A 15,483-nucleotide genomic window follows, 5' to 3' on the forward strand; every position below is an offset into this window, starting at 1 on the left:
GTTAATTCACTTAGGATTATTGCCTTCCGATGCATTCATGTTGCTCAAAGAACATGATTGCATTTTTTTCTTACTGCTGAGTATTCCACTGTGTATATGTATCACATTTTCTTTATCCAATCCATCATTGATGGGCACCAAGCTTGATTCCATGTCTTTGCTATTGTGAATAGCGCTGTGATGAATGTACGAGGGGAGGTGTCTTTTGGTAGAACAACTTATTTTCTTTTGGATATATAGCTAACATTGGGATTGCTGGGTCAAATGGTAGTTCTATTTTAAGTTCCTTGAGAAATCTCCAAACTGCTTTCCATGGTGGCGGAGCTAGTTTACATTTCCAGAAATAATGTATACACATTATGTTTTTTTTTTCTGCAGCCTAGACAGCATATGTTGATTTGAAACTTTTTAATAATAGCCATTCTGACTTGTGTGAGATGTGGTTTTGATTCACATTTCTGTTGATCAGTGATGTTAAGCAATTTTTTAAAATATTTGTTGGCTGCTCATATGTCTTCTTTAGAGAAGTGTCTGTGTCTTTAATAGGGTTGTTTGTTTTTTGCTTGTATTGGAAATTCTGGCCAGGTAAGAGAAAGAAAGAAAGGATATTCAAATAGGAAGAGAGGAAGTCAAATTTTCTCTGTTTGCAGATGACAAGATTGTATATTTAGAAAACCCCATTGTCTCAGTTCCAAATCTCCTTAAGCTGATAAGAAACTTCAGCAAAGTCTCAGGATACAAAATCAATGTGCAAAAATCACAAGCATTCCTACACACCAGTAATAGACAAACAGAAAGCCAAATCATGAGTGAACTCCCATTCACAATTGCTACAGAGAAAATAAAATACCTAGGAATACTACTTACAAGGGATGTGAAGGACCTCTACAAGGAGAACTACAAACCACTGCTCAACGAAATAAAAGAGGACACAACAAATGGAAGAACATTCCATGCTCATGGATAGGAAGAATCAATATTGTGAAAATGGACATATTGCCCAAGGTAATTTATAGATTCAATGCCACCCCCCTCAAGCTACCAATGACTTTCTTCACAGAATTGGAAAAAACTGCTTTAAAGTTCATACAGAACCAAAAAAGAGCTCGCATTGCCAAGACAATCCTAAGGAAAAAGAACAAAGCTGAAGGCATCATGCTACCTGACTTCAAACTATACTACAAGGCTACAGTAACCAAAACAGCATGGTACCGGTACCAGAACAGAGATATAGACCAATGAAACAGTACAGTGCCCTAAGAAATAATACCACACATCTACAACCATCTGATCTTTGACAAACCTGACAAAAACAAGAAATGGGAAAAGGATTCCCTATTTAATAAATGTTGCTGGGAAAACTGGCTAGCCATATGTAGAAAGCTGAAACTGGATCCCTTCCTTACACCTTATACAAAAATTAATTCAAGATGGATTAAAGACTTAAATGTTAGACCTAAAACCATAAAAACCATAGAAGAAAACCTAGGCAATACCATTCAGGACATAGGCATGTGCGAGGACTTCATGACTAAAACACCAAAAGCAATGACAACAAAAGCCAAAATAGACAAATGGGATCTAATTAAACTAAAGAGCCTCTGCACAGCAAAAGAAACTAACATCAGAGTGGACAGGAAACCTACAGAATCGGAGAAAATTTTTGCAATCTACCCATCTGACAAAGGGCTAATATCCAGAATCTACAAATAACTTGAACAAATTTGTAAGAAAAAATCAAGCAACACCATCAAAAAGTGGGCAAAGGATGTGAACAGACACTCCTCAAAAGAAGACATTTATACAGCCAACAGACACATGAAAAAATGCTCATCATCACTGGCCATCAGAGAAATGCAAATCAAAAAGATACCATCTCACACCAGTTAGAACGGTGATCATTAAAAAGTCAGGAAACAACAGGTGCTTGAGAGGATGTGGACAAATAGGAATGCTTTTACACCATTGGTGGGATTGTAAAACTAGTTCAACCATTGTGGAAGACAGTGTGGCGATTCCTCAAGGATCTAGAACTAGAAATACCATTTGACCCAGCCATCCCATTACTGAGTATATACCCAAAGGATTATAAATCATGCTGCTATAAAGACACATGCACACGTATGTCTATTGAGGCACTGTTCACAGTAGCAAAGACTTGGAACCAACCCAAATGTCCATCAATGATAGACTGGATTAAGAAAATGTGGCACCTATACACCATGGAATACTATGCAGCCACAGAAAAGAATGAGTTCATGTCCTTTATAGGGACATGGATGTAGCTGGAAGCCATCATTCTCAGCAAACTATCACAAGGAGAGAAAACCAAACACCACATGTTCTCATTCATAGGTGGGAATTGAATAATGAGAGCGCTTGGACACAGGGCAGGGAACATCACACACTGGGGCCTGTCTTGGGGTGGAGGAAGGGGAAGGGATGGCATTAAGAGAAATACCTATTGTAAATGATGAGTTAATGGTGCAGCACACCAACATGGCACATGTGTACGCATGTAACAAACCTACACGTTGTGCACATGTACCCTAGAACTTACAGTACAACAACAACAACAAAAAGAATATTTGGTCATGGTGAAGTTGCTTTTTGGTGTGCTGCTGCATTCAGTTGGGAAGTATTTTGTTGAGGATTTTTGCATCAATATTCATCAAGGATATTGGTCAGAAGTTTTTTGTTGTTGTTGTGTCTCTGCCAGATTTTGGTATCAGGATGATGCTGGCCTAACAGAATGAATTAGGGAGAAGTCTCTCCTCATTTTTTTAGAATAGTTTCAGTGGTTATGCTACCAGTTTTTCTTTGTACATCTGGTAGATTTTGGCTGTGAATCTATCTCATCCTTGGCTTTTTTTGGTTAATAGGTTATTTGCTAATTCAATTTTGGCATATGTTATTGGTCTGTTCAGGGAATCAGTTTCTACCTGGTTAAGTCTTGGCAGGAGGTATGTATCCAGGTATTTATTTATTTATTCTAGATGTTCTAAGTTGTGTGCATAGAGGTGTTCATAATGGTCTCTGATGGTTACTTGTATTTCTGTTGGGTAAGTGGTAATGTCATTCTTGTCATTTCTAATTGGGTTTATTTCGATTTTCTCTCCTTTGTTTTTTATTATCTATCTAGCAGTCTATCTCATTAATTTTTTTAAAGAAACACCCCCTGGATTTGTTGATCTTTTGTATGTTTTTTTTTTTTTTTTTGCCTCAATCTCCTTCAGTTCAGTTCTAATTTTTGTTATTTCTTGTCTTCTGCTAGCTTTGGGGTTTGTTTACTCTTCCATCTCTAGTTCTTTTCACTTTGATGTTAAGTTGGCAATTTGAGATCTTTTTGACTTTTTGATGTGGGCATTTAGTGCTATGAATTTTCCTCTTAACACCATTTTAGCTGTGTCCTAGAGATTTTGGTATGTTGTATCTTTATTCTCACTAGTTTCTAAGAACTCAATTTCTGCCTCAATTTTATTAATTTTCCAAAAGTCATTCAGGAGCATGTTGTTTAATTTCCATATAACTGAATGGGTTTTTTTGCAACTTTTCTTCATATTGAATTCTATTTTTACTATGCTATGGCCTAAGAATGTAGAGATATGATTTTCATTTTTTTGAATGTGGTGAGGATTGTTTCATATCCAATTGTATGGTCCATTTTAGAGTATGTGTTATGTGGCAGTGAAAAGAATGCATATTGTTTCGTTTTTGCGTGAATGGTTCTGTAAATGTCTATTAGATTCATTTGGTCAAATAATCAGCTCAGCCCCTGAATATCTTTGTGAATTTTCTGCCATGATGATCTAATACTGTTAGTGGGTTGTCGATATCTCCAACTATTATTGTGTTGGACTCTACGTCTCTTCATAGGTCTCTAAGAATTTGCTTCATGAATCTGGGTGCTGCTGTGTTGGATGCATATATATTTAGAATAGTGAGGTCTTACTGTTGAATTGAACCCCTTACCATTATTTAATGCCCTGCTTTGCCTTTTTTGATCTTTGTTGGTTTAGTCTGTTTTGTCTGAAACTAGGACAGCAACCCCTGCTTTTTTCTGTTTTCTACTTGCTTGGTAGATTTTTCTCGACCCCTTTAGTTTGAGCCTATAGGTGTCATTGAATGTGAGATGGGTCTCTTGAAGACAGCATATCCTCGGGTTTTGCTTCTTTACCCAAATTGCCACTCTGTGCCTTTTAGTTATTATTCAGATGTGTTTGTACGTTTGCTTTATAGTGTCACTGGCAAGTGTACCTAAGTGTGTTTTTGTAGTAACACTACAAAAAAGCTGTGTAATAGCTTTTCCTTTTCATATTTAGCACTTCTTTCAGGAGCTGTTGTAAGACAGGCCTGGTGGTAATTAATTCCCTCAGCATTTCCTTGTCTGTAAATGACCTTATTTGTCCTTCACTTATGAAACTTAGTTTGGCTGGACATGAAATTCTTGGTTGAAGATTTATTTCTTTAAGAATGTTGAATATAGGCCTCCAATCTCTTCTTGTTTGTAAGGTTTCTGCTGAAAGGTATACTGTTAGCCTGATGGGGTTTTCTTTGTAGATGGCCTGTCCTTTCTCTCTAGCTGGCTTTAACCTTCTTTTCTTTAATTTCAACCTCAGAGAATCTGATGATTATGTGTCTTCAGGGTGATTTTCTTGTGCAGTACCTTGCAGTGGTTCTCTGCATTGCCTAAATTTGAATGCTGGCCTTTTTAGCAAATTTGGGGACATTTTCATGGACAATATTCTGAAATATGTTTTCCAAGATACTTGCTTTCTCCCCATATCTTTTAGTAACACCAATGAGTCAGATTTGGTTTCTTTACATAAGCCCATATTTCTTGGAGATTTTGTTTAATTCTTTTTATTCTTTCTTCTTTATTTTTAGTCTTATTTCAGAGAGCCAGTCTTTAAGTTCTAATATTCTTTTCTCAGCTTGGTTTATTCTTCTGTTAATACTAGTGTGTTTTTCAGCTTTATCAAGTTAGTTTGGTTCCTTTTTTATACTGGTTATTTCATCTATCAGCTTCTGTATCATTTTTTGGTGATCTTCAGCTTCCTAGATTTGGGTTTCAATGTTCTCCTGAATCTTGATGATCTTCATTTTTATCCACATTCTGAATTCTAGTTATGTTATTTCAGCCATCTCAGCCTGGTTAAGAACTCTTGCTAACTTACTAATGTGGTCATTTGGAGGAAAGAAGACACTCTGGCCTTTTGAGTTGCCAGAGTTCTTGCACTGTTTCTTTCTCATCTGTGTGTGCATGTATTCCCTTAACTGTGCTATAAATTAAGTACAGTCAGTAGACTTTTTTTTCTGGACGTTTTCAGAGAGCAGAGGCTTTGTGCAGGGCCTTCATTTGTAGATGATAAAATTCTTGTCTTTGATTTCACAGAGAGGTATGTCCGGAAAATATTTTTGCTGTTGAAGTTCTGGGGTATGATCTTGTAGGTGACACTTAAGTGCAGTAGTTTGTCAGTTGGCTTTTGCTCAACCGTGAGGCTCCTCTATATATTTTCATGGTTGTAGTTGTGCTTCCTCTCAATGCTCTGAAAATGTGTGCTCCTGTCCCACTTTAGTGCTTGTTGCAGATCTTGTCTTGGCACTCCTGAGCTACACACCACAACTCTGGGTTGATCTCTGGCCGAATGATCCCGCCCCCCAACTTGGAGGCAGCAGACGAAGGGACTTTAGCAGTGGTTGTGGTCAAGGGTCTTGCACTTGCCTCCTGGGGCTCCACTCCAAAAAGATGTGGAGCTGCAATCAATCAGTGCAATCAGCCCAGGATTGTGTGGCTGTGCTGTGGGCCCAAACTTGGCAGGGGTTTCCTACCTGGTGATGAGCAGGGGGAATGAGTAGAACCCAATGGATACAGACTGGCCTCATCTCATTAGGGCAACTGCAACTTGCTAGAGGTGTAGAAAAATCACTCAAAATCTTTGCTCCTTTCCCAGTCCAATGGCAACAAGGGCAGTTCCACAGCAGAAGCAGTGGCAGAGGGGATTTCAGTTGCCCCTGGAAGTGCCACCTCTGAGAAACATGGAGCTGCTGCTACTGGGAGTGTTCTAACCAGTTGGTGGGGCAGCTGCATTGCTGGCTTCAGCTAGGGGCTCTTCTTGTTGGGCAGTGGGGTAGGTCAAAGGCTCACAGGCAGGAGATATTGGGCTCCTCTCCATATGATGGCTGTGTCATGCTGTAAGCTTGAATGAAACCCTCAGGGCCTTTGTTTCTTCCCCAGACTAAGGACAGCAGGAGCAGAATTGCTGCTGTGGCCATGGCAGAGGGGCTGTCAGTTGCCTCTGGTCTGGAAGCCTATCTCCAGGCAAAACTCAGAGCCACTAGCAGTGGTTATGCTCAGCCATAGGTGGGGTGGCTGTTCTGTGGTCTTGAGCAAGGGCCCTGGCTGGTGAAGAGTGGGAGGTGGGGACTCCCAGGGAACAGGGACTGGACTCCTCTCTGTGTGGCAGCTGTGGTGTGCAGGGGATACCAGCATAGTGACTAGGTCCTTTGTTTCCTCCCCAGTCCATGAACAATTAGGGCAGTACCACTGCAGCTGCAATGGTAGAGGGATTGCAGGTTGACTCTGGGATTTCCTCCTCAAAGAAATGTTGAGCCACTTCTGATTGAAGTGTTCAGGCAGAGGCAAGGTAGTTGTGCTGGAGTACCAGGCCAGGAGGCCTCACTTAGCAAGGAGAACTGATTACAGTGACCTGCGTGGAGAACACCCAGCCAATTTTTTATTATGTGCCTGCACTATGCTGGGGGCCATGACCAGTCCCTAGTCACCACAGACTCTCCAGAGCCTGAAGACAGCAAAGGTGAGGGCTGCAAGACAGCAAAGATGGTAGCCTTCCCCTTCCTTTGAGTGCTCTGTCCCAGGAGGTGTGGATCTGCTGCTGGCAGAGAACCCAATTGGGGGTAGCTGGAGTCCCAGACCAGTGGATCTTATACTGTAAGGTGCAGTGAAAGCAAGGCCTGCAGATCACCACTGCTCAGCCTCCTGAATTCAGTCCTTTTCCTGGATTCTACCTGTTTCCTGGGGGCAGGGGATCTTTGTTCTGTTCTAATATAAGAATTGACAGTTTTTCTTCTTTCAGTATATATATATTTTTGAGATGGGATCTCCCTCCATCACCGAGGCTGGAGTGCAGTGGTGCAATCTTGGCTCACTGCAACCTCCACCTCCCAGTTCAAGTGATTCTCCCCCCTCAGCCTCCTGAGTGGCTGGGACCACAGGCATGCATCACCACACCTGGCTAATTTTTTGTATTTTTGGTAAAGACAGTGTTTCACCATGTTGCCCTGGTCTCAAACTCCTGAGCTCAAGTGATCCACCCATCTTGGCCTCCCAAAGTGCTGGGATTACAGGCATGAGCCATCTTTCAGTATTTTTTTGAATGTTGTTTCACTATTTCTTGGCTTGAATAGTTTCTCATGAAAAGTTTGCAGTTATTTTTATATTTGTTGGTCTGTATTTCATGTAATATATTTTTTCTTTTGACTGCTTTCAATATTATTTCATTAATATTGGTTTATCATGATGTGATCTGCTGTAGTTTTCTTTATGTATTTTGTGCTTGAAGTTCATTGGGTTTCTTAACTCTATAAATTTATGTTTGCGTCCAAGTTGGAGACATAGAGGCCATTATTTTTTCTCATTTTTTTGTGTGTTCTTCATTTTGCCCCCTCCTTCAGAGATTACAATTACACATATATTGTATCTCAGTTGTCCAACAACTCACCAGTTCTGCTTATTTTTATTTTTGGTCTTTTTTTCTCTCAGGGTTTCTTTTGACATAGCTTCTATTGTTATAACTTCAAAGTCAGAAGTCTTTTCTTCTAGTGTCTAAAAACTGTTGAACTCATCCAGTGTTATTTTGGGCATTCTGGTTTTCATCTCTAGAAGTTCAATTTCGGTCTTTTTTATGCCTTCTGTATCTCTGTTTAAAATACACCATCTTTTCTCTATATTCTTGTACTTATGGGACACATTTATAATGACTTTTAATATTCTAGTCTATTGATTCTATTATTAGTGTTATTGGAAAGGTTTTTCCTATTGATTACTTTTTCCCCTCATTATGAGTTCTATTTTCTGATGTTTGCCATGCATGGTATTTTTTTATTGGATGCCAGACATTATGAATTTTATCTTTTTGGGTGCTGCATATTTTTGTATAGCTATAAATATTTTTGAAGTTTGTTCTAGAGAAAAGCTAAGATATTAACAGACAATTAAAAACTTTAAAGTCTTCTTTTCATGTTAAGCTGCACCAGAGCAGGATTTAGCCTAGGGCTAAGGTTGTCTCATTACTGTGACAAAATCCTTCTGAGTATTTTTCCTGATGGCTTATGAATTGTGAAATTTCTCATTTTGACTAATAGGAACACAAAGTATTCCCAGATTGTGTAAACTTTAGGCATTATTCTCTTTAATATTGTCAGGAATTCTTTCCCAGCCTTTCTCAGGTATTCTTACTGGCACATAAATGTGAGGAATTTACCCAATTCCCAGAGGAATTAGAGAAATGAAAATCAAAACCACAATGAGATACCATCTCACACCAGTTTGAATGGCGATCATTAAAAAGTCAGGAAACAGCAGATGTTGGAGAGGATGTGGACAAATAGGAACGCTTTTACACTGTTAATGGGAGTGTAAATTAGAACCAAGTAAAATTTTGGCTCATTCATTATCTCTCTTTGAAATAGCCAATTTCCCAGAGAAATTGGATAAATTCCTCACGTGTATGTGCTGGTAAGTTCCTTTTAAAGAAATGAAATCCTTTCCCACATTGGGAAGATTTTGTCTCACCTTGCTGGCTCTTGGCTATTTCAAGGAAGCAATCCATGGGACAAAAGAATCTGAACAGCAGCACTTGAATCCCAGATCTCCCCTCTGACATAGTCTATCCAAATGAGAAGGAGCCAGAAAAAACAATTCTGGTAATATGACAAAACAAGGTTCCTTAACACCCCCAAGAGATCATATCAGTTCACCAGGAATGGATCCAAACTAAGACAAAATCTCTGAATTGCCAGAAAAAGAATTCAGAAGGTCGAGTATTAAGTTAATCAAGGAGCCACCAGAGGAAGGTGAAGTCCAACTTAAAGAAATCAGAAACGTGATACAAGATATGAAAGGAAAATTCAGTGAAATAGATAGCATAAATAAAAAACAACTTCTGGAACTGAACACACACTTAGAGAAATGCAAAATACACTGGAAAGTCTCAGCAATAAAACCAAACAAGCAGGAGAATGACCTTAACAACTCAAAGACAAGGTTTTCAAATTAACCCTATCCACCAAAGACAAAGCAAAAATAACTTTTAAAAATAAACAAAGCCTCCAAAAAGCTTGGGACTATGTTATATGTCCAAAACTAAGAATAACTGGTGTTTCCAAGGAAAAACACAAATTGAAAAGTTTGGAAAACATATTTGAGGGAATAATCAAGAAAAATTTCCCTGGCCTTGCTAGAGATCTAGACATCCAAATACAAGAAGCTCAAAGAACACCTGGGAAATTCATAACAAAAAGATCATCACCTAGGCCCATAGTCATCAGGTTATCTGAAGTCAAGATGAAAGAAAGAATCTTAAGAGCTGTGAGGTAAAAGTGTCAGGTAACCTATCGAGAAAAACATATATTAATGGCAGATTTCTCAGCAGAAACGCTACAAGCTAGAAGGGATTTGGGTCCTTTTTTTTCTTTTCCTTTTTTCTTTTTTCTTTTTCTTTTTTTTTGAGATAGAGTCTAACTCTGTCACCCAGACTGGAGTGCAGTGGTGCAATCCCAGCTCACTGCAACCTCTGCCTCCTGGGTTCAAGTGATTCTCCGGCCTCAGCCTCCTGAGTACCTGGGACTACAGGGCACACAGCCACACCTGGCTAATTTTTCTATTTTTCGTACAGTTGGGGTTTCACCATGTTAGCCAGGATGGTCTCGATCTCCTAGCCTTGTGATCCACCTGCCTCAGATTCCCAAAGTGCTAGGATTAAAGGTGTGAGCCACTGTGCCCAGCTTAAGGTCCTATTTTTTAGTCTCCTTAAACAAAACAATGCCAAGAATATTGCATCCAGCAAAACTAACCTTCATAAATGAAGGAAAGATAGTCTTTGCCAGACAAACAAATGCTGAGAGAATTTGTGACTACCAAGCCAGCACTAAAAGAACTGCTAAAATCTTTAAATCTTGAAACAAATTTCTCAAAATACATAAAAATAGAACCTCCTTAAAGCATAAATCTCACAGGATCTACATAACAATAACTCAATAAAAAAAAAAAGGTATTCAGGCAACAAATAGCATGATGGGTAGAATAGTTCCTCACATATCAATACCAATATAGAATGTAAATGGCCTAAATGCTCCACTTAAAATAAACAGAATGGCAGAATGGATAAGATATTACCAACCAAATTTCTACTGTCTTCAGGAGACTCACTTAACACATAAGGACTGACATTAACTTAAGGTAAGTGGAATAAGTTATTCCAAGCAAATAGACACCAAAAGTGAGCAGGATTAGCTATTCTTATACCAGACATAACAACTTTAAAGCAACAGCAGTTTAAAAAGAAAAAAAGGGGCTTTTTGTAATGTTAAAAGGACTAGTCCAACAGAAAAATATTACAATTCTAAATATATATGCACCTGACACTGAAACTCCCAAATTTATAAAACAATTACAATTAGACCTAAGAAATGAGATAGATAGCAACACAGTAATAGTAGGGGACTTTAATACTCCACGGACAGCACTAGACAGGTCATCAAGACAGAAAATCAACACAGAAACAATGGACCTAAACTATAACCTACAACAAATGGACTTAATAGATATTAATGAACATTCTATCCAACAACTGCAGAATATACATTCTATTCATCTTTACATGGAACATTCTCCAAGATAAACCACATGGTAGGCCACAAAACAAGTTCAGTAAATTTAAGAAAATCAAAATTATATCAAGTACTCTCTCAAATTGCAATGGAAAAAAAAATGGAAATCAACTCCAAAAGGAACCCTGAAACTCATGAAAATACATGGAAATTAAATAACCTACTACTCCTGAATAATTTTGGGGTCAACAATGAAATCAAGATGGAAATTTAAAAATTATTTAAACCGAACAATAATAGTGACACAGCCTATCAAAACCCCTAAGATAGAGCAAAAACACTGCTAAGAGGAAAGTTTATAGCCTTAAATGCCTACATCAAAAGTCTGAAAGAGCAAAAATAGACAATCTAAGGTCACACTTCACAGAACTGGAGAAAGAACAATCAAAACTCAAAACCAGCAGAAGAAAAGAAATAACAAAGATCAGGGTAGAACTAAATGAAATTGAAACAAAAAAATACAAAAAATAAATGAAATGAAAAACCTGGTTCTTTGAAGAGATAAATAAAATTGAAGAACCATTAGCGAGATTAACCAAGAAAACAAGAGAGAAGATCCAAATAAGCTCAATTAGAAATGAAACAGGAGCTCTTACAACAGATACCAGAGAAGTACAAAAGATTATTCAAGACTTCCATGAATGACTTTACTTGCATAAACTAGAAAACGTAGAGGAGATGGAGATGGATAAATTGCTGAAAATATACCACCCTCCTAGGTTAAACCAGGAAGATATAGAATCCCTGAACAGACCAATAACAAGCAGCGAGATTGAAATTGTATTTTTTAAAATGCCAACCAGAAAAAGTCCAGGACCAGATGGACTTACAGTTGAATTCTATTAGACATTCAAAGAAGTGGTACTAATTCTATAGACACTATTCCACAAGATAGAGAAAGAGGGCATCCTCCCTATATCATTCTGTGAAGCCAGTATCATCCTAATACCAAAACCAGAAAACGACATAACAAAAACAGAGAAATACAGACCGACATCTCTGATGAACATAGATGCAAAACTCCTCAATCAAATACTAGTGAACCAAATCCAACAGCATATCAAAAAGATAATCCACCATAATCAAGTGGGATGCAGGGATGGTTTAACACACCCAAGTCAATAAATGTGATACACCACATAAACAGAATTAAAAACAAAATCACATGATCATCTCAATAGCTGCAGGAAAAGCATTTGACAAAATCTAGCATCCCTTTATGATTAAAACTCTCATCAACAAAATTGGCATACCTTAGATAACAAAAGCCACATACAACAAACCCACAGCCAACATTATACTGAAAGGGGAAAAGTAGAAAGCATTCTCTTTGAGAACTAGAACAAGAGAAGGATGCCCGCTTTCACCACTTCTATTCAACATAGTACTGGAAGTCCTAGCCAGAGCAATCAGACAAGAGGAAGAAATAAGGGGCATTCAAATCAGTAAAAAGGAGGTGAAACTGTCACTGTTTGCTGATGATTTGATTGTATACCTAAAAAGTCCTAAAGACTCATCCAAAAAGCTCCTAGTTCTGGTAATTAAATTCAGCAAAGTTTCCGGATGCACAGTTAATATACAAAAATAAGTAGCTCTGCTGTACACCAGCAGTAATCAAGCTGAGAATCAAATCAAAAACCCAGCCGCTTTCAAAATAGAAAACAACAACAACAACAACAACTTAGGAATATACCTATCCAAGGACATGAAAGACCACTACAAGAAAAACTACAAAACACTACTGAATGAAATAATAGACGACACAATAAATGGAAACACATCCCATGTTCATGGATGGGTAGAATCAATATTGTAAAAATGACCATACTGCCAATAGCAATCTATAAATTCAATGTGATTCCCATCAAAATACCACCATCATTCTTCACAGAACCAGAAAAATAATCCTAAAATTCATATGGAAATAAAGAGCCCCACATAGCCAAAGCAAGACTAAGTAAAAAGAACAAATCTAGAGGCATCACATTACCAACTTCAAACTATACTATAAGGCCGTAGTCACCAAAACACCATGGTACTAGTATAAAAACAGTCACATAGACGAATGGAACAGAATAAAGAACCCAGAAAAAAACCCAAATACTTACAGCCAACTGATCTTCAACAAAGCAAACAAAAACATAAAGTGGGAAAAGGATACCCTATTCAACAAATGGTGCTGGGATAATTGGCAAGCCACATGTAGAAGAACGAAACTGGGTACTCATCTCTCACCTTAAACAAAAATCAACTCAAGATGGATCAAAGACTTAAATCCAAGACCTGAAACAATAAAGATTCTAGAAGATAACATCAGAAAAACCCTTCCAGACATTGGCTTAGGCCAAGACTTTATGACCAAGAACCCAAAAGCAAATGCAACAAAAAGATAAATAGGTGGCATTTAATTAAACTAAAAAGCTTCTGCACAGCAAAAGAAATAATCAACAGAGTTAACAAACAATCCACAGAGTGAGAGAAAATCTTCACAATCTATAGATATCCAACAAAGGACTAATATCCAGAATCTACAAATAACTCAAACAAACAGCAAGAAAAAAAAACTCATCAAAAATGAGATAAGGAATGAATAGACCTCAAAAGAAGATATACAAATGGCCAACAAGCATATGGAAAAATGCTCAACATCACTAATTATCAGGGAAATGCAAATCAAGTGGACAATGCTATACTATCTCACACCTGCAAGAATGAACATAATCAAAAAATTGAAAAATAATTAATGTTGGTGTGGATGTGGTGAAAAGGGAACACTTTTACACTGTTGGTGGGAGTGTAAACTAGCACAATCACTATGGAAAACAGTGTGGAGATTCCTTAAAGAACTAACGGTAGATCTACACTTTGATCCAGCAATCCTATTACTAAGTATCTACCCAGAGGAAAAGAAGTCATGATACAAAACAAAGATACTTGCACATGTATGTTTATAGCAGTACAATTTGCAATTGCAAAACTATAGAACCAGCCAAATGCCCATCAGTCAACAAGTAGATAAAGAAAATGTGGTGTGTGTGTGTATGTGTGTATATATACCATGTGATATATATGTGTGTTTATATATGTGTGTGTATATATATCACATGGTATGTATATACATACACATAGTAATAGGATAGATTATGCACACGCACGCGCGCACACACACACACACACACTATGGAATACCATTCAGCCACAGAAGGAACAAAATAATGACATTTGCAGCAACCTGGGTGGAATTGGAGACTATTATTCCAGCTGAAGGAACTCAGGAATGGAAAATCAAACATCATATGTTCTCACTCATGTGTGGGAGCTGAGCTGTGAGGATGCAAAAAGGCACAATAATGACACATTGGACTTTGGGGACTTGGGGGAAAGGATGGGGGGTGGCAAGGGATAAAAGACTACACAATGGGTACAGTGTATACTGATTGGGTGGTGGGTGCGCCAAAATCTCAGAACTCACCACTAAAGAATTTATTCATATAACCAAACACCACCTGTTCCCCCAAAAACCTATTGAAATTAAAAAAAGGTTTTTTAATGAATAAAAGGCATCTGTGATGATTAACACTGAGTGTTAATTATACAACACTGCTCAAAGAAATCAGAGGTGACATAAACAAATGGAATAACATTCATTGCTCATGGATAGGAAGAATCAATATCATTATAACACCCCTACTGCCCAAAGCAATTTACAGATTTAATGCTATTCCTATCAAACAACCAAAGGCATTCTTCACAAAACCAGAAAAAACTATTTTAAAATTCATATGGAACCAAAAAAGAGCCTGAATAGCCAACACAATTCTAAGTAAAAAGAGAAAAGCTAAAAACATCATGTTACCCAATTTCAAACTATACTACAAGGCTACAAAAACCAAAACAGCATGGTGCTGGTACAAAAGCAGACACATAGATGAATGGAACAGAATAGAGAACCCAGAAATAAGGCTGCACACCTAAAATCATCTGATCTTCCTCAAAACTGACAAAAAACAGCAATTGGAAAAAGACTTCCTATTCAATAAATGGTGCTGGGATAACTGGCTAGCTGTATGCAGAAGATTGCAAACATCATACATAGCATGCAGAAGATCCTTATATCATATACAAAAATCAACTCAAAATGGATAAAAGACTGAAATGTAAAAACCCAAAACTACAAAACTCTGGAAGACAACCTAGGCAATACCATCCTGGACATAGAAACAGGCAAATATTTTATGATGAAGATGTCAAAAGTAATCTCAACAAAAGTAAAACTTGACAAATAGGACCTAATTAAACTAAAGAGCTTCTGCATAGCAAAAGAAGCTATCAACAGAGTAAACAGACAATCTACAGAATGGGAGTACCCAAAGAAAAAATAACAAATTTATTTTAAAAGACCAATAAAGGATTAACTAACAGATATGTCAATAGAAACAGTATTAGCTAGAAGACAATGGAGTGATGTCACCAAAATGCTGAAAAAAAGTAACTGCCAACTAGGTTCTATTTTGCAAGATAGCAACATCGTTTTTTCTTAAGTGAAATGAAAATATCATAATATACAATTAC

The sequence above is a fragment of the Papio anubis genome, chromosome 1, assembly GCF_008728515.1.
Source record: "Papio anubis isolate 15944 chromosome 1, Panubis1.0, whole genome shotgun sequence".
NCBI lineage: Eukaryota > Metazoa > Chordata > Mammalia > Primates > Cercopithecidae > Papio > Papio anubis.